We start from the raw sequence: 21,306 nt of genomic DNA on the forward strand, positions 1-21,306 counted from the left end.
ACAGCCCTAGAATCCTTAGGTCTCATGTTCAGTAGGAATCAAACCCTGGCCGTACTGTCACTTAAGGTTAATCGTTTTCATTTCCTTCAGCTCTTCCACTTCTTGACTCAAAAACGGAAATAGTGTCTTACCTGTTATGGTGGGATGACGGAAAATACCTCCGTGGCTCTACAGGTTTAGTACAACTGCCTTGCCAAACCTGCTCTCAAACAGTGGGTATAATTTAGGGGACACAGAAGGTTACAGCTAGATCCACATGCTTCTGCTGTGACCTCCCTGTCTGCTTTGCTATTCTGCACTCATTGATATCACAGACCAGCTTAACATGACATGCAGGCTTGTGATTGGCCGAGACACCTGTCTTTCAAACAGTCTGAGTGTCACCGCCTAGAAAGTCTCCATGATGGACCAGCAGTAAAAAAGTGGGAAGAAACAAAATAGTGGTGCCAGGGTTCAAGATCTATAAAGAAAGGGCCTCCCATTCCTGCATCCCTTGTTATCAGACAACTGAAGTTGGAGATAAATGGTCCTTTGTAAATTATACACATACAGCCATCTATGATTAAAGAACTAAACTCACCAAGAACATAACCACTATGGCTCCTAATTAACCCTTGATAAGTCTCTATGCCAGTGGAGCAGTTTCAATTGATCACTCAAAGTAGCTGGCACCAGCCTGTTATGAAAATGTTGCAGAGATATCTTGTTGGATCTGGCCCTTTTTGCACTGGCTCCAGAGTTTTTGCCTTCTGTTGCTGAACCCGTTTTTGTTGCCATTAGGTCTCTGTGCACTCTTCCCTGCTAACCAGTGGTAAAGTGCTTGTACTCTCTCCTTAAAACATAGTACAACTGGCATATATGTGATTGGTACATTTAATACATTTGTAAGTCCCAAGTATATGGTACTACATGTACCCACAGCCTCTACATTAAGTGCTACTACTAATGGGACAGCAGCACTCATTGTGATACCCACTAAAGTAGTGTGTTAAAACATTCCCAGGTCTGTAGTGCAGTTTTAAACTGCCATTCCGCTTTGTAAAATAAACCTTTTCTTCAAAACACAAAGACAGAGGTAGAGGTAAGCAGGGCACAACCTCCACAGTTAAATAATGAGATCGCATAATAAAGTGCAATGGCTAGTGGTACAGAGATACACTGGGCTATGCTGATGTTTATTCCGAGTTAGATATTGGAATTTTTCCCTTTGAGATGTCAATTTTATTGGATGATGAGGCCTCGCCCACTGTTTGCGGCATGCTTCATCATTGGAGATCTCACCCCACCCTTGCTAAGATAATACCACCAGGCTAGATTAAGCCTCAAGTGAGAGGGAGTTCTTAGATAAAGCTTGCTGGATAAGAATGGATCAATATCAGACCACTCAAAAATACAGGGAGGTAAATCTAGGTTGTCAACTTTATTCACAGGTACCTCTGGTATATCTAAAAACACTAGGGGGATAGAGTGTAGGCATAATGGACCCACCATCCATTATAAGCCAGCATGGTTTTGCCCTACCAGTTGCCAATAATGGTCAGGGGCATTTTTCAGGGCCAATGGGATCACTATCACTACAACACACGCTATATCAGTGAGTATAAAGAGAACACGGTCAAAGTGAGTCATACCTTGACACCTGGCGTATGTTTTGTAAAGGATTATTAGACAGACAAAACACAAGATAAACATTTTCACGAAGTTGATTGGCAATCAAATCAAAGGGAGCAAGCGGATTACTAGCATGCATAAAGGGTAAAACAAATGTGACACTGCACTGCAAACAGAACACACGTGTCATGGATTAATTCATGCACATACATGGTTGTAGATATTTTACCCTAACTTAGGGAATTCCAGGCCTCAAGGTCGGGCAGGAGATGGTACCCTCTGTAGACATATGAAAACATTCCGTCATTTATTTAAAATCTTCCTGGGAGTATAGTTTTAAGTGTCCCTTGTGCTAGCTCTGCTAAATACTGGGGCTTTCAGTACTATGATATTTTCTTCAGAGGCTGCTTCTGGGGGCAGCATATCCTGAGAAAATAAGTCTGGATAGATTAATTATTTCACGAAAAAACAGTTTCCTAGTAATAATATAGCTAGTCATGAACAATAATTATTGTGTCTGTAGAACTGTAAGATATTTATAAAAACTGGTCTGGTAATGGCTGGATATACCAGTTCGTAGGTATGGGGAATTTGTTTTAAACACTAAGGCCCTCATTACAACATTGGCGGCTGACGGGCGCCAACATACCGTGACCGCGGCAGTATACTGTTACGGGTATTATGACCCACACAGAGAAATCCACCACTATACAGCCACCCACACAAGTCTGCCAGCCCAAAGGTCAGTGATAAACTGGCGGTACCAAAACCTACACCGTTACGCCAACAGAAATACGCCCACAGCATCATGACCAACGAATCACTGCGGCGGACATTCAACCGTGGTAAACCATTGTTAGTATACACCGCCACGCTCAAAATGCACACACACTAACAAAACTACACCACACTGGACAATTCAAATGACACACACCTGACACACATACACACACCACACCCACACACCCAATCCAATATAAAACACCCACCCACAATACCTACAACCCCTTACAGCGAAAAAAAAATGTTGCCAGCTGAGAGAGAGACAAGCCAGGAGCACCCACTGAATCTGAGCCACATAACACCATAACCTATACACCATCTACGCACTTCACAGCACACACCCCAACACATCACCCCACACACCCTCACACGTACCACTCAAGCTACACCCATGGCACCACAAAGACACCCCAGGTTCTCAGAGGAGGAGCTAAGGGTCATGGTGGAGGCAATCATCCGGGTAGAGCCACAGCTATTCGGATCACAGGTGCAGCAGACGTCCATTGCTAGGAAGATGGAGCTATGGCGGAGAGTCGTGGACAGGGTCAACACCGTGGGACAGCACCCCAGAACAAGGGATGACATCAATGAGAGGTGGAACGACCGACGGCGGAAGGTGCATTCCGTGGTAGCAAGACACCAGGTAGCTGTACAGAGGACTGGCGGTGGACCCCCACCTCCTGCCCCACAACTAACAACATGGGAGGAGCAAGTCTTGGCGATCATGCATCTTGAGGGCCTCGCAGGAGTAGCAGGAGGACTGGACTCTGGTAAGTCAAATCTTTACTAATCTATCCTCCACCCTACCTGCATGCCATCACAAACTCCTACCCTCACCCCCATCACTCCACCACCTCACATATACCCCACCATCACAACCCACCAATCCCAAAACCAAGACCTGCATGCAACACCACTGCATGGACACCCATCACAGACCTGCATGACTCCCATCACCACAGCATGCACACTAGTGACAATCACTTAGCCAAACCAAGCACAACTCACACAAAGCAAAGCTGCCTTGCTAATAACAATCATAGAGGGAAACATATCCATGCACAAGATGGCACACGCAGATAAAATAACACTGCATTTACATCTCCACAGGACCCCCACTCAAAGTCACCGAAGAGGAGGTGCCAGCCACATCCAGTCCCCCCACGGAAGAGGCCCACAGTGATGACAGCAGCTCTGCACGCCTGGATCACGATGACCAACCTGACCCATCAGGGACCTCTGGACAGTCGGTGACCTTGCCACAGTCCCAAACCACCACAGAGCTTCCCCCTCAGGAAACACCAGCACAGCACCCACCCAGCGGGCCCATGCCACTGTCCCCAGGACACGTCAATCAGCAGCACTACAGCGACCCCAGGCATCCACACAAACACAGGATGATCAGGGACCTGGGGTCAGTGGCAGGGGGCACACAGTTCAGGGGACAGAGGCACAGGACAACAGGGAAGCTGGGAGGACTGCTATGCGACAGGGGGAGGACAGGCCCAGGGAACCCACTCCCCACGAGGCACTTGCATGGATCCTGGGAGCATACCACCATTACCAGGAGACCATGGGCCAGATACTGTACAAGTTGCAGGAGACCCAGCGGCTGCAGGAGGGACTGTACCTGGGGATCAGGGAGGACCTGAAAGACATCCACACCACCCTGGTCACCATTGCAGAGGTGCTGGCAGACATAGCCAACACCATGAGGGAGGAAGTGGCACGCCAACAGGCCCCTGACACAAGCCACACCGGAGAACAGCTCTCCACCTCCGCCAGCACTAGTGGACAGGAGGCCCGCCACAGGACCAACAGGCCACCAGCACCCCACCCCCTGCAGAAGGAGAACCACCCCTTAAACGGTCTCTATGATCCTGGCAGAAGCCAGAGAACATTGCCAAGAACCCCCACCCCCCCAGGAAATAAGACTCTCCTGATTGTTACCCTTCTGTCCCACTCTGTCACCCTGTCCATCTTGAACTGCCATTGCTCCCCTTCCTATGCCCCCTTGGACAATGCACCTGTGATTCAAATAGACTGGACTCTACCCTGGACTTTCCTCCATCAGCAGACCAGCCCATTGCAATACCCCCTCCACTTATTAGCACCAAAATAAACACCCTTTGAACAAATTCAAGTATGGAGTCTGTGGATTATATGACACATATATTAGTTTCACAAACTGTAAACATTGCATTTCTAATCTACTGTAATATTAACATAGGTATAACCTGTAGTGGGCAGCCAGAGTACGGCACATAGATCTGAAAATAGAGATGCCAAAGGGTACAGTAAGTGGCCATAGACATAGGGAAATCAGGCTGCCATGTTCAATGTCAAACACAAAACTGCAATGTAAGGTGAAGTTACAGTGTCTTACCTGGGTGTCACTGGAACTACTGTTGAATGAGTGTACTTCTGTTGTCCACATCTTCTTCTTCTGCCTCCTCTGTGTCACTGTCCACAGGCTCCACCGCTGCCACACGACCATCCCCAGGCGCATCCTCCTGCAGAAAAGGCACCTGGCGTCTCAAGGCCAGGTTGTGCAAAATGCAACATGCAAAGATGATCTGGCACACCTTCTTGGGTGAGTAGTACAGGGATCCACCTGTCAGAGGGAGGCACCTGAATCTGGCCTTCAGGAGGCCAAAGGTTCTCTCACTTATCCTCCTTGTTCGCCCATGTGCCTCATTGTAACATTCCTCTGCCCTTGTCCTGGCATTCCTCACTGGGGTCAGTAGCCATGAGAGGTTGGGGTAACCAGAGTCACCTGTAAATATCAAGGGATACCTGTTAGCCACACACTCACCCTTAGGGCCAAACCCACACCCATATACCTACATCAACTGGGTGGGGACCATGGGCTCACCTATTAGCCACACCCGGTGCCTCTGGAGTTGAGAAATCACACATGGAATGCTGCTATTCCTCAAGATAAAGGCATCATGCACAGAGCCAGGATACTTCGCATTCACATGGGAGATGTACTGGTCCGCCAAACACACCATCTGCACATTCAGAGAGTGAAAGCTTTTTCTATTCCTGAACACTTGTTCATTTCTCCAGGGGGGGGACAAATGCAATATGTGTACCATCAATGGCACCGATGATGTTGGGGATATGTCCCAGGGCATAAAAGTCAGCCTTTACTGTGGCCAAATCCTCCAACTGGGGGAATAGGATGTAGCTGCGCATGTGTTTCAGCAGGGCAGACAACACTCTGGTCAGCACACTGGAGAACATTGGCTGAGACATCCCTGATGCCATGGCCACTGTCGCTTGGAAGGAACCACTTGCCAGGAAATGGAGCAATGACAGGACCTGCACTAGAGGGGGAATACCTGTGGGCTGGCGGATAGCTGAAATCAGGTCTGGCTCCAATTGGGCACACACTTCTTTGATTGTGGCAATATCAAGTTTGCAGGTCAGGATAATGTTCCTGTCCTCCATTGTCGCCAGGTCCACCAGGGGTCTGTACACGGGGGATGTCTCCATCTTCTATTCCTCCTCAGCGGTTGAACTCTAGGGTGAAAAACTGTGAGCAGAGGGTCATATTCACACATATGTGAAAATAAAAATGCATTTCTTCCTTTTCAGAAACAGTATTTGAATTTGAGAGTCAGTTGATGTGCGAATGTCTGCTGTGACGCAGTTAGGTGCCATGGCCTGTGCCCACCTGAAATGGCGGCTGCCTAACCTGTGAGGAGAGACAAGTGGAAATTAGGTAATTCCACTGGCGTTGTGTGCTGTTGCGGTCGATGACCGCCGCGCAACTTCGCATTGGTTATCATTGGGCCCTATGGGTTCCAGGAGCCAATGGTGATGTACGCCGGCGGTGATGGTATGCACCGCCGTGGACGTGACTGCCATTTTCTATCTGTTCATTCACTTGCTACCTGACCTTCAACAGGAGAGGACCTACACTGCAAGTGCTGCTGTGACCTGTGTCTGGAAGCGACAATGGCTCGAGTGTCTGGGGAAAGGGCCCCCTCCTTCACTTCAGAGGAGTAGGAGAGACTGGTGGACGGGGTCCTACCCCAGTACACTTTACTCTATGGTCCACCAGACAAACAGGTGAGTACACTGTGAGCATGATGCGTCGGCCATGAATGTTTGGATTGCTGTGTGTTTAGGCCTTGTGTAGAGGGGGCTGAGAGGTCCTGGGCAGAGTGCTGCATGTCTGGTGGTCAATGTCTGTGAGTAAGGGGATGGGAGGGATATTGTGGGCCATGAGTGTAACAGTCTGGACGCTATGACTAATCCCTTTTTCTATGCATATATTTCCGCAGGTCAGCAACCATCAGAAAAAGGGTATTTTGCGTGCCATCGCCAAGGAGGTGCGACCCTGGGGGACTTTGACAGGCAGAACACCCACTCCCGCTAACAGTGGGAGGACCTGCGCCTCTGGGCAAGGAAGACGGCAGAGGCCGAGCTGGGGCTGGCCTCCCAACGAGGAAGAGGTGCCCATCATACCCTGACCCCCCTGATGTTCCGCATCCTGGCGGTGGCCTATCCGGAGTTGGATGGGCCGTTGAAGGCATCACACTAGCCACAAGGGGGTGAGTACAGTTTCAGAATCATGACTTTGCTCGCGTTAAAGTTTTACCTGGGTGGGGGATGTGGACTGTGGGTGCCCCTAGGCGAGGGCAAACATGGCAGGGTATGTCCCTTGTTGAGCAGGCTCTGACGCACTCCAACCTCAATAGTGTTAGTGGCAATCTACTACTGGGCAGGTTCCTGTTTGTTTCAGGTGTGCAGCTAATGGCGTTAGTCAATGTACCCCATGGGCTGGTGACTAGCTTTGTAACTGGTAGTGCATGGCCTACTGCATAGGGCTGATCCCTGTGTGTTGTGTACACCAACTGTAGTGTTGTTGCTCGCAAAGACCAAGTGTATCCTCTGTCTCTCCCCCCTTCTTGTTTTGTCACCCTGTTCTTGTGTGCATTAGCATAATCTGGCAGAGTAGCAGAGGCACCGGCGACGGCGGGAGCTGCATTCCACATGGGCCTGGATGCCAAATCCACCGACGGTAAGGGCACCAGTGGGACAGAGGGCGAGGGGAGATCCACGACGAAGACTGGAGGGAACACTACCGACAGCGACTCCTCCTCCGATGGAATCTCCCTGGCGGTGGTGGACACATCTGTGCCCACCCCAACAACAGGTACAGCCGCCACCCCTGTACCAGCACTGCCCTCCCAGCAGACCCTCAGCGTGTTTCCTCTGCCCGCTCACCCAGGAAGGTGGGCATCTCCTTTGCCCCAGGCACCTCAGGCCCTACCCCAGTCAGCCCTGCTGCCCTCAGTGAGGAGGCTATTGACCTCCTGAGATCCCTCACTGTTCGGCAGTCAACCATACTGAATGCCATCCAGGGTGCCGCAGGGCATTTACAACAAACAAATGCATACATGGAGGGCATTCATCCTGGCGTGGTGGCCCAACAGAGAGCATCCCAGGTTCTGGCCTCCGCACTGATGGCAGCCATTGTCCCTGTCTCCAGCCTCCCCCTCCAACTTCCCCTACCCAGTCCCAATCTCCTCAACACCAGCCTATCCCAAGCACACCCTCAGACCAGCAATCAACCAAATCAACACACAGAGGTGGCTCAGGCAAACACAAGCACCACATTTCATCTCACAGGCACTCACACAAGCACCATCCCCATGCAGACACACCAACATCCACTGCCTCCATTGTGTCCGCCACCTCCTCCTCCCCCATTTCCAGTAGCGTCTCCACTCACACCTGCATGCACTACATCCTCATCCACTACTTCCATCACCAGCACGCCTATCACTACACGCCCCTCACTCGCAGTCACTGCCCCACATCCATGCACACGTCCCCTGTGTCCTCTCCCACTGTGTCTGTGACCCCTTCTCCCAAAGTACACAAACGCAAGCACACACCCACCCAACAGGCATCAACCTCATGCACCTGCACCCAAACACAGCAGAATGACACCTCCTACACCCAATCCATCTTCCTCCACTCCCAAACCTTCATCCTCTTCCCACCCCAGTGTCGATAAGAAGCTTTTCCTCAACAACATTGACCTCTTCCCTACCCCCCCCCCACCCCTGTCCTTCATCTCAGGCCAGGGTGGCCAGAACCCAGCCCAGAACCTCAGCCACACAGTCCACAGCCGCTGTGGTTTTGGCAGCTGTGAGAGGCTCCAAGGAGGCACCCGTCAGCCCAGCCAGTGTGCCACCAACACCTGCCGAGGTCAAGAAGGGTCCTCCACCTGGCAAGGGCAAGAAGGGGACAGCATCCAGCAAGGGGAAGGAGGCCAAGTCAAAAACTCCAGGGGAAGCAAGGAGGCACCACCCTCTGCCAAGGGCAGGAAGGGGGACAGAACACCAGCCATGGCACTTCAGCCGTCCAGGGCTGCAGGTGAAGGCCTGGAGGCTACCACCACAACTGCCAGTTTCGCCACCTGCACCGCGGCCAGCACCGCCACCTGCCCCGCCGCAAGCAGCAGCAGCAGCCCCAGTGGGCAGCCGTCCGTGGCTGCAGGTGAAGGCCTGGAGGCTACCACCACCACTGCCAGCACCACCACCTGCAGTGCAACTTCGATTCACTGAGCAGCCGTCACCGCCAGAGGGCAGTGTGTAGTGGTGACAACATAGGCTGCAGTGCGTCCTGGCCCCTGCAAAAGCTGTTGTTGTGACACCCAGGTGAGAGACTGTGACCTTGCTCTCTAAAACATCTGCATCACAGGGAGTAATGCCCCCTTCAGAACCAGTGGAAGAAGGCATCCCCTCAGCCCCTCCTTGCCAGGATGAAGCACAGTGGGCACAAGGCCCCCTCCAGAACCACTGGAAGTAGGCATCCACTCAGCCCCTCCTTGCTAGGATGAAGCACACTGAACACAAGGCCCCCTCCAGGACCAGTGGAAAAAGCCATCCACTCAACCCCTCCTTGCCAGGATGAAGCACACTGAGCAAAAGGCCCCCTCCAGAACCAGTGGAAAAAGGCATCCACTCAGCCCCTCCTTGCCAGGATGAAGCACACTGAGCACAAGGCCCCCTCCGGAACCAGTGGAAGAAGGCATCCACTCAGCCCATCCTTGTCAGGATGAAGCACGCTGGGCACAAGGTCCCCTTCAGAACCAGTGGAAAAAGCCATCCACTCAGCCCCTCCTTGTCAGGATGAAGCACACTGGACAAAAGGCCTTCTCCAGAACCAGTGGAAGAAGGCATCCACTCAGCCCATCCTTGTCAGGATGAAGCACACTGGGCACAAGGTCCCCTTCAGAACCAGTGGAAAAAGCCATCCACTCAGTCCCTCCTTACCAGGATGAAGCACACTGGACACAAGGCCTCCTCCAGAACAAGTGGAAGAAGGCATCCACTCAGCCCATCCTTGTCAGGATGAAGCACACTGGGCACAAGGTCCCCTTCAGAACCAGTGGAAAAAGACATCTACTCAGCACCTCCTTGCCAGGATGAAGCACACTGGGCACAAGACCCCCTCCAGAACCAGTGGAAAAAGCCATCCACTTTAGAGACTGTGGCTTTGCACTCCCCAGGACCAAGCAGTGGGCAAACCACCCACTTGAGAGACTGTGGCTTTGCACTCCCCAGCACCAAGCAGTGAGCAAACCACCCACTTGAGTGACTGTGGCTTTGCAGTCCCCAGGACCAAGCAGTGGTCAAACCACCCACTTGAGAGATTGTGGCTTTGCAGTCCCCAGGACCAAGCAGTGGGCATACCACCCACTTGAGAGACTGTGGCTTTGCACTCCCCAGGACCAAGCAGTGGGCAAACCACCCACTTAAGAGACTGTGGCCTTGCACTCCCCAGGACCAAGCAGTGGGCATGGAGCCCCCTCCAGGAACAGTGGGGTTGTATCATTTTCCGGCTGAGGTGTCCCCCCCTGCCCCCCATTTCCCACCCCCCTGAGGTGCCTGTGTTTTCGACCTGATGCCCCTGCAGTATTCTCTCCATGTTGAGGCAGGAGTCAAGTGTGGCATTGGCCTATGTATTTTGGCCAGTGGGCCACGGACAATTTTTGAATGGGCATTGTCCCCCTTTTTGTATATATTGTATATATTGTACATACTGTTTTTTCTTTATGAACGTATTTCTAAGTATTACTAATATTACACTCATTTGACTCCATTCCTTTTGTCCTTGCGTTATTCCTGAGGGTTACGAGGTGTATATGTAATGTTGTTGCATGTGTTTTGTGTGTAGTGTTGTGAGTGAGTGTGGGGGTGGGGGTGTTGCTTGTTGCGTGTATGTGTCACTCTCTTCCCCCCCTTCCCTTGTGTGCTAGGTGCCGTACTCACCGTGGTCATCGTCGCCGGCTTTCATGTTCCTGGTGTATGACAAGATACACCAGCATGGGGAACACCTGTAGTTCGGGCTCCATGGCATCCTGGTTCTTCCTTGAGTGTTGAGAGGTGAGTCATTTCCCTTCAGAGTACTGTTTCCGCCGTGCTTTTGATAGCGTTGGTACCGCCCCGGAAAAGCTGGCAGATGGGCGGGTTGTAATGGAGTGGGGGGTACATTGTCTTCCGCCTGGCTTTTGGCGGTTACCGCCGCGGTGTTTGTTGCTACCACCGTGGTGATCGAAGTGTTAAAGTGGCTGTATGTGTGGGCGGTTTCCGCCGTGGTCATGATTCCATTTATTTGACGCCGGCCTATTGACGGTGTTATCGCTGCTTTAGAACCGACCGCCAGGGTTGTATTGTACCCACTGGAAATCCCCTGGTGGCAGTGAGAAATAATATTATAAATATAATAAACCTTTTGCCAGAATTTAACATTCCTTTCTAGGGTCGAGCGTGCAAGCGCTCTGGCCCCTGTTGTAATCGCTCTGTGGGCTTTTAACCACGCACACCAATTTGGTTGGTTTCTTCGCTTGCCTTTTCAAATTTGCTTGATTTCATTAGTAAAAGGCAAGCATACGTCATGCCTTTACTGGTGTTTAGCCGTCCTCGAGAGTACCGGTAAACTACTGAAAACATACAAAGCTCCAGGTTTTCCGCATGGCTTCTGGACTTTTTTTCTTTTTATTTCCTATGCAGCAGGATCTCGCTGGGCCGTAGTCGAGCGCTTTGCATGACACTGACCCTGTTACATAGATAATTGCACTTTTGCCGGTTACATGGATAATTACACTTGTGCCGATACGTTTCACAGTGAGCCAACTTCTGTTTCCTTTTGTGTGTCTCCTTCATGCTCATGGCGGCCGTCGGCTTGCTTATGTGAAACTGTATTACTTTTCATTTTCAGTTTATGGGGCAAGAGAAGTCTGGTTAGGAGTTTACAACGCTAATAGCTCTAACTCGAGCAAATGCGAGATCCATTACATTGCAAATGCTTGTGTTAATTTTCTGTCATTGCTTGCCTGTGCCCTAACCCCTTCCCACTGCGCTGCATGACCCGTAAGTCCATCATTGCTTGTTTTGTTCTGTAACTCCCCCCCTCTATAAAAGCTGAGCCCCGCGCTTATTACCTTTAGGCCCCATTCACTAGCCAGCTCTGCAAAAGACATCTTGCAATGCTATTTCTGTTCCTGCCCATCCATCCTTGGGTGCTAGATGCCTCTAATTATTTGCTATACAGCATTATTTATGGAGCGTGGCACACACTGCCATATGAGGTGATTTCTTGCACCATCCTGGCCGTCCAGGGGTTAATGTCAGAGCACAATTTAAACAGACTAAAACATCAAGTTTTCTTTGCAGGACTGATGTCTGCACATATGGAGACAACTGCGGACAGCCCCATCTTTCCGTTCATTAAAACAGTGCTCTGCCTCTGACTGCAGGCACTCATTAGGCTCCTGACTGAGTGAGTTTTGATATCCAAGTGCTTGTTTTCTTTTTGGCATGTCCTCATTTGGCACAACACCCCTTCCTTGCGCATTGTCATGGAAAAGTGATAGCATTTTCTTATCTGCTTACTGAATGCCAGGCTCTCAGATAGCAGCAACTTTCAAACAGCTGTGCGCCCCGGGTCTCCCAAAAGCTGCAGAATAAACACAGGAATTCAGCCAGAAACACAGGTGCTGCTTTGTCATGTACAGCTAAAAAGGTTATTAATATGCATCTGAAAACAGTGCCTCTCCAACTCCTGTATGCTAAAGTTGACTAATGCTTGCAGGTCAAGGCACTTTGAATTGGCTCACTCATGTCAGCTGTTTTACTTTTTCAATTTATGTGGCAAGAAAAGTCCATTTAGGAACTTACATCGCTAATAGCTCTAACACAAGCAAATGCAAGACCCACTGCATTGCAAATGTTTGTTAATACTTGTAAGTCACCCCTGTGATAGGTTCCAAAGGCTCATAAGGTACAGTGCATTGTATTTAATACATAGGACATGTCTTAATGTCCTCGAAGTGAAAAACTCCTAAAGTGTTTTTTCACTATTGGAAGGCCCAGATCTCCCACTGACTAACCTTATTACCTCATTACATTTAATAAGTGCTGTGCTAACTACAGATAGGGAACAGATGGAGATATGCTGTTTACACTGAAGTGAATTGCAATTTAAAATCCTCTTTAATGGTAAAGTCAGAGTTTGAGTTACAGTTCTGAAAATGCCATCCGAAGCTCTGGTGAGACCTGCTCTTCAAGTCAACAGCACCCGCTAGCAACCACTAGTGACTGCTTCCACCATCTGGTAACGTGAGACCCGCATTTTGCATTACAGCAACAACATAAATGATGACCACCAAAACAAAGCTACAGCAACGACCATCCGCAATACTAGGCTGACTCTTCACACAATAGCCATGAGCATTCAGGTCACCTAGCCTGTTCTTCGAGCTACAGCGATGACCGTCCTCTCAGCCACCACCTTGTGTCCTCCTCCGACGCAAACTGAACTCTACATGACAGACTTTAAAGATAGCTTTTCATTGGGACTAACAGGTATGTGACCGGTTGTCCATTGCTGTTGACCTGAACTTGTGACCCCCCTCACCCCTGGTCCAGTGCAACCAGATGACCACAATTAGCGCTAATTTTACTTAAAACTTGCATAGCTCCGGTTCTACTGATTATATTTTTCGATGTTCTGGTATCATTTTATTTTTTCAAATTTACTCCATTTTTTCTAAATTGGGATTTTTCTTGTGTTGTGTTTTTACTTTATTATTGTTTGTTTGCTGCATAAATACTTAACTCATTTCCTCTAAATTAAGCCTACGTGCTTAGTGTCAAGCGAGAGTTAAGTACAGGTTAATTTAGTGACTTTTGTTCATCACACAAGGGTTGTGGCTGTTGCCTGAGTGGGGCTTCCACCCCTCAAGCAATAACCCAACTTCTTGCATGGGAGTTCATTGGTGGGATCCAGTTCTTGTATTTGTGCAGTGTCACTCAGTGATTTGTGTGAAACTACAAATCCCATAAAAATATTCTGACATCAGATTTGTCCTCTTTTTTCATTCTCATTGATTGGCCTTTTTTGTATCCTAATTCCAAATTTAATTCCTTCCTCATCTGTGGACTTGTAACTCTTGCCTGCAAGTATGGAGTTGGATTTCTACAACCTTGACTGCTACTTTATGGCAGAGATGAAGAAGCTTTTCAGGTAGAAGGTGCTAAAGCTGACCAAGAACCTCCCAAAGTTTGACTACGCAACAACCCTCCGAGCCTTTGAAGAGGTCTGCAGGCTTCAAGCTGCAGCACAGGAGCAGGATGATGATGAGGAGGAGGATGAAATGAAGGCTGAGGAGCAACAGTTTCAGAGCTAGAAAGAGAAGAGACCCTCAGCCCCAGAACCAGAGAGAGGGATACCAACAGGAGTGAGGTTTCCTACTAGGTCCAGTGCAGCAAGCAGTGCATCCTGCAATCACGTGTCCCCTGTGGAACTGAAGGACAGGAAAGTTAATAGGGAGTTCAAGCTGCAGCTGGCCCAGTTGGAAATGGCTACAAAAGCAATAAGGGCTGAGGCAGAAAAGTCCCAGAAGAAAGGCTGAGGCAAAGAGCCCTAGCCATGGAGAAGGGAAGGCTAGTGCTGGAAAAAAAATGTTTTGAGGGATCATGAAGTGATTCTAAAGAAACTGGACATGAAGAGCCAGAAGCTCACAGAATCCAGTAATAATTGTGGCAGCAATGGTGCATTGCCCAGTGGAGACAGAAGAGCCCAAATAACCATGGACCTGGTGCCTAACCTTGAAGGTGGGGATGAAGTACTGACTCATGAAAGAAACCCTTGTCAGGAAGTATAGTCTCACCCCGGAGAAGTATAGATTGAAGTTTAAGGACAATCAGAAACTGTCTCACCAGTCCTGGGTTGATTTCACAGATTACTTCTGTAAGGAACTGGATAATGGAGTTAAGGGCAGTAATGTAAGTAATTACAATGAGCTGTACATTTGGATTGCAAGAGAGCACATATTCAGTAATTGTTTTGCAGAGCTGCACCAAGACCTGATATATAGCATGCTAATTGATCCCCAGGGAGCTTACCAAGGAAGCCTTTTGGGTCAGCATCAGGGTCCACAAGAAGGTACCTGGGAATAACCCGAAAGAGGGTGGTTCAGGTTCCCCCTAGCAGAATAAGGGGGAGGTCTAAAATGACACTGACAGGTTCCAAAGTAAGGTGGGGGAAGAGTTATCACGCCCCTTCTAATAATAGTGAGAGGTTCTGGTGGGTGGTGGCCCAGAACCTTTTTTCCAATCCCGGTGCCTTCATGGCTCCGATTTGGGGCACAAACACGGGGACCTGCTCTGTACCAAAAGACCATCCATTTGTGGGAGCTCCACAGGGGTGGCCAGTGTGGCGTTAGGAGGAGGTAGTCCCATGAGCAGAGGGTAAACATGCTCTGGTTTCTATTAGCTGGGAGGTGGACTCCAATGGTAAACTTGGAATCCCCTAGGATGAGAGTGATCACTTTCATCAGATCACAGTTAATGGGATACCTGACACTCCCCTAAGGGATAGCTGTACCAGTCAGACAGTGGTGGCCAAAAGACTGGTTCTCCCTAAGCAGTACACTAGACAGGTGCATAGTGTAACTCAATCACCCCTGGAAGGGGGTCGGGAAGTGACGCAGAGGAAGGTCATAGTTAGTCCCTATTGACTACATTATGGGAAATTAATTACACCAGTGTTAGAAGAGCAGCAAATGACAGGCACCCGGGGCATCCTGAAAGCTCAGGTTTCCAGGGATACTACTCCCACAAGAAAAATACGGAGGCCCAGATGGGGAGGCAGGAGGTGGAAACAGTCAGGGGTTGCCATCTCTGACAACAGAGCACCCCAAGGCTGATCCTGGTGAGGCTACTTCTGACCCAGAGGTGCTCCCTGATCTTTCACAGAGGACGAGGTCCAGAGACCTGCACCAGTCAGACCTCTGCATAACACAGACATAGTGTGCCACACTTGGTGGCCCCTTCTTGAAAGTCCTGGCTTGCTGGGCACCTGGTCAGCCACAGGATACAGACCCTGAACTGAGTGGCCAGTCTCAGGATACCACTTCCGGGCTCTTGGGAAGGACAGTGGAAGTAGGGTGCCTAACACTTGGGCTGCTGCCCCCAATCCCAGAAACCTCAGAGATCTGGAACACCTCAGGAGCAAGAAGGGAACTCCTTGCCATCCCCAGGGTTGGAAGTGAAGCTTGCCCAAGGTCCCCGCTTGGAGCCTCCACCTGGCAGAGGATGGTCTGGGACCTGGCTCTTGACACTGACACCTGTCAGTGGCCACAGCTGGTTGTTGTCTTTATGGGTAGAGTTTTCCCTGAGTTGGGGACAGAACACTAACCCAAGGGGTGGAATGGGCCACATCATCTCAACCAATAAGCCAATTTCTTTCAGATTTATATTTACACTTTGAAAAAAATAGTCTTACTCTTATTCAGCAAATATGACCAGTATTTAGTATTGATGGTCTTAGTTTTAACAAAGTAGAAATTAGGGATGTTATTTCCTGCAAAAAAACAACCTAATCTTCAGAACCTGACAAGATTAGTGTTGTTGTTTATAAGAGAGATCAATCCCAGTGAGCAAATGTTTTGTACTCCTACTTTAAGCTAATATCAATAACAGCTATATTTCCTGATAGTTGGAAAGGACCACTGATCTGCCGAATCCTTAAGAAAGGAGTAGATCCAAAATCATATTGTTTAATTTCTTTATTAGATATGAGTTCTAAGATATTCAAAATATTAACTCGACTTGTAACAGGTTGTTGAAGAACAGGCAGATAGTTTGGGCCTTAAGCCAAATAAACATGCAGGGTCTTGCCCTGGACAGTCCACTGTTCACCACATCTTTTCATTACATTATTATATCATGCATAGATTTTCCAAGGTAAGCCCATTACTAGTCACCTTTATTGACCTCAAGCCAGCCCAGGATATTGTGTATTGTGGTCTCCTCTGGTTGAAGCTTCCTATGGGGATGACCTACATTCTATTGTCTTTAGTGGCTGCATTTCACTTCAATCCCAGTCCTCAAATAAATATAACTGGTCAACTAGCAATAACACAGTGAATTACAGTACTGAGTAGCCTAAAGCAGTGTGTTTTAGCCCTATTTTGCTATTCTCCTTATTTTTAAGTGCCCATTCCTCAGCATTTAAGGTACCCTGCATATCTCCCTCGCTTCGCCTATACCACGAGTTTAGTGAACACATTATTTTTTTTTGACAACCTGATAATTTTAGATAGAACTACCACTGACTCATAAAGGCAGTTAATGGCCCTTGAAATGTACTACATATAATTAGTATTCAATCAATGAAACTAAGATTATGAAGATTGGGGATAATCAGTCATCTTCTACATTTTAACCAGGCATTAAATAACATGACACTTTAGTCTGTGACATCTTATAAATACTTGGGACTGAGATTTAAAATCCATCTAAGGACTTGATTTACAGTTTGTCAGTTGTGGACTCCTTCGCAAACAAGATGTCTAACCTGCTCGCCTCATTACAAGTGCCTTACATCTAAATGCACTTGTGATAAGGTAGACGAGAAATCCATCACGTCCATGACACAGTACCTGTCCACCTAACTTTATAGTAGGCCCCAAATTTTGAGAAGAAAATACAGGATACCTTGTATCGAGAGAAATGAACTATACTGGGACTACTCGGAGTCAATTATTATATTCGGTGGGGAGATTGCTGAACAATCTGTAAACACATTCTCTGCAAAAACAGAATCTATGTTGATTTATGTTACAAATGGGATGTTATTAATAGTTGTTTTCCATTAAAAAAAAATTATGTGGTGGGTATTTCAATTAGTCCAGTGTATTCCGTCATGCACCGGTTGTGAGGTGATTCTGCTTGAACTAGGGCTAAAATGGTAAAACATGAATTTCTTAACCTTATTAACTAGCGAGGGGATTATCAACTTAGACAAGAAGTGTCTCATGGACTTGTGGATATATTGGATAGCTTATGCCTGTAAAATGAGAAGTGAGATTGCATTCTTATTTAAAAGTTAAAATATGTACATGTTGCTGCAAGATGTACTAACTGGAAATCTAATATTCACATATAAAAACGTCCTAAAACGTTTATTTGCAGTAAAATAGTTTTATGCTGACAGCCAATTTATTTAAACCTATGAGCCTATGAACTCAGTTTTATATCCCTTGTCTCGAACCCTTGTCACTCTTATAAGATTAAGTTGAAGATTGGGAAGGCAGATCATTAGTTTTTAGCGCTAACCCCACAATACACCATCATTTGTTATTATTAAGATGAGGCGTTTACAATAATATGTACTATATATCTCAAATGAAGGGGACCATCTCTGCCAGTATTGATCTCACTTGCCATATTATCTAGCCCATTTACTGCTATTATATCCGTCCATATTAGAGGACAGAAAGGAATATACTAAACTAAGAATTAAAGAGGCTGGTTTGTGGATGGTGAATTCAGCATTTGATTATTTATATTCACTTCATTCTGAAAAAGTTGTACTTACAGTTGCTATTTTTTAATGTCTGTAAGTGGACTTCTATTCATAGTGGTTTTAACAAGACTGTATATTAATATATTAATTGATCCTGTGGGTATGTATACTAATTTATTGCTTTTTTATATGGATAAGCAACGTCTAATAAACAATAAATATTATAAACCTACTCTTAAGCATGATTACCTTGTTAGGTTCCTAGATCCTGCCCCCCACATCATCAAACTACTTTAACAAGTTAGAAGACGGCTCAGTCAAAACAAGGTGCTTTCACAAGCAAACCTATATAAGAGGCAACTTACGCATTTTCCCCATTACTCTCTTTAGGACACTCATAGTCACTAAAAAGTTAGCCAAAAAGCATACTAACCACATAAAGTCAACATTATGAATATCTTCATTCAAAGTGTGTTTATAAATCTATAATTTTTCTTGTTAACTCTGCTGTAAATAAACATTCTGCTCAATGGGACTATCTAGCTATCCATAATTGACAGCTCAGGAAATAGTAACTCCTTCCTTCAAAACTTGGAATTAAGTCTTATCTATCTAATTTAACAAGATCAATGTTATTTTTTGGAATGTTAATGAATTCTGTACCTCTGAGTGGTCGAGAGCCATAAACATGAACATTACTTCCCTTTTCAGAGGATAACTTTGCACTTTTGAGAATCTGCAAATCCAAGATCTCATGTAAATTAGCTGTCATACCTTAACAAATGCTCCCTATAGTCATTTCCTCTATCATGGCAAACCTATGCAGGAATGGTTAACTTACCAGCAATTCCACCCCACATGATCGATGTCTGCTCCATCAGTACCTTTGATAAACACCAAAAAGATGCCATGCCAAAACTACTAATATAATCCCTCTTACAGTCATGCTTTCATGTCAGGGAGACCAGATCCTCAAGGCCTGCGCACGTTCCTGACATGTCCACCAATAGACAGCTCCAAAGCTCTGATAGAAATACCACAGAGCCTGAGAGAGTCCAAGTGGGGGAAAAGGGGATTAGGTATGGAACAGCTGGGAAGGAGACCTGTAGGAAGCAAGAGGTTAAACAACACAATATCAAGATATAATCACACTGACTTTCAATTCTAAGAGTTCTCATACTGTGACAATGGATAACCTAAGAAATGACTATAACTAGACCTCAAGAAATCTAGGTACCTGGAAAAAATCAAGAATGGGTTAATACAATGTTTCATATGAGCTTTTCATGAAATACCACATACTGTCTAGAATACAGGAACCTTCTAGAATAATGTTTCAGAACAAACATTGCATTTGTACATGAGGACAAAGGCTATTGTACATGAGGACAAAGGCTATCTGAACCATTCCCTGGAAACAACAGGAATTGTACTAGGGACTTAATATGCACAAAGAATGTCGCACTTTGAATTAAGCATCTTCACAGAAAATCCAAAAGCTCGGGATAAATGTGTGCACCACAACAAACACAACACACCAAAGTTTTCAATGCCATGAAATGATCGCGCACACTGTTGAACTAAGAGGCAAGCGCTTTATGCCAGGGTTGAATCGCGCACACTGTTGCCGATTCAAACAAGAATATGTAAAGGCCATGAAATGATCGCGCACACTGTTGCTGATCTGAATGCCAAGGTTTACATGAGATAAATAAATTGCGCACACTGCCGATTCAAACAAGAATATGCAAATGCCATGAAGTGATCGCGCACACTGTTGCCGATCTGAATGCCAAGGTTTACATGAGACAAATGAATTGCGCACTCTGCCGATTCCAACAAGAATATGCAAATGCCATGAAATGATTGCACACACTGTTGCCGATCTGAATGCCAAGGTTTACATGAGAGAAATTAATCGCACACTGTCGATTCGAACAAGAATATGCAAATGCCATGAAGTGATCGCACACACTGTTGCCTGTCTGAACGTCAATGTTTACATGCTAGGAATGAATCGCGCACACTGCCGATTCGAACAAGAATATGCAAATGCCACAAAATGATCGCGCACACTGTTGCCGATCTGAACGTCAAGGTTTACATGCTAGGAATGAATCGCGCACACTGCAGATTCGAACAAGAATATGCAAATGCCATGCAATGATCGCGCGCACTGTTATCGATCTGAATGTCACTGTTTACTTGCTAGGAATGAATCGCGCACACTGCCGATTCGAACAAGAATGTGCAAATGCCATGAAACGATCGCACACACTGAAAGTTTCACAACTAGGCCCAAAACTCGAAAGTCTTTGAGAACGGGGTCGGGGGCCCAGCCCGACCTCCGCCTTACCGCCCTGCTCAAGGATCACCAATATAATGAGGGCAGGTCCGGAACATCAAGGTAGGCCTCCAGAACAGGAGCTCAGGAAGTTGCTGCTGCTCTGCACCGAGACCTCTGAATAGTGAGCACGTGGAGCTGGGCTGGCTCCCTCATATAGAGTCTGGCCCAGCCCACAAACCACACCCAGTCATGCTGCAGGGAAAGCTTCTAGAAGGTACTAGAAAGGGACCACACCCTAACACACTAGTAAGCCTGCAGCAATACCTTGCAAATGAACAGTTATTGCAAACATCATTAATAGTGTTTTTCAAGGTTAAACTCCGCAATGCAAAAGGTTAACATACTGCATATAGACACAAAGCATGAATTATGCTCTTGCATAAAGACTGGGTTTTTGCATTTTTGTCGACCGTAGAGCGCGCACTGTCCTGATGTTGACAGTCATGAATATTATGACTTTTATCCTCTTGGTGTTTCCCATTCTGAATTACATGTGCTGATAAATCAAAAATGAATCTGTGTGATTAATATAGAATGCACATTTAGTTTATATTTTTTCTCTTTGTAACGAGATAATCAAGTTTGCTTGAATATGTTGCTTGAATATGCTTTTGGTGTTCCAGCTAAAAACCTACTGTTGTGTTCTAGCTCCTGTTTTCTCCATCAGTTTTTGTTGGCTTTTAGGGCTCTGTGCACTTTACAGCTGCTAATATGCTTGTTCT

At 47.1% G+C, this 21,306-nt stretch overlaps 1 protein-coding gene across 1 annotated transcript in view; it reads right to left on the reverse strand.

Annotated features, from left to right (window-relative positions):
* The window catches only part of CCDC78 (coiled-coil domain containing 78), a 174,896-nt gene that overhangs the window by 123,240 nt on the left and 30,350 nt on the right, over positions 1 to 21,306 (reverse strand). The window lies entirely within an intron of this gene.

The sequence above is a fragment of the Pleurodeles waltl genome, chromosome 10, assembly GCF_031143425.1.
Source record: "Pleurodeles waltl isolate 20211129_DDA chromosome 10, aPleWal1.hap1.20221129, whole genome shotgun sequence".
In the NCBI taxonomy this organism is placed as follows: Eukaryota; Metazoa; Chordata; class Amphibia; order Caudata; family Salamandridae; genus Pleurodeles; species Pleurodeles waltl.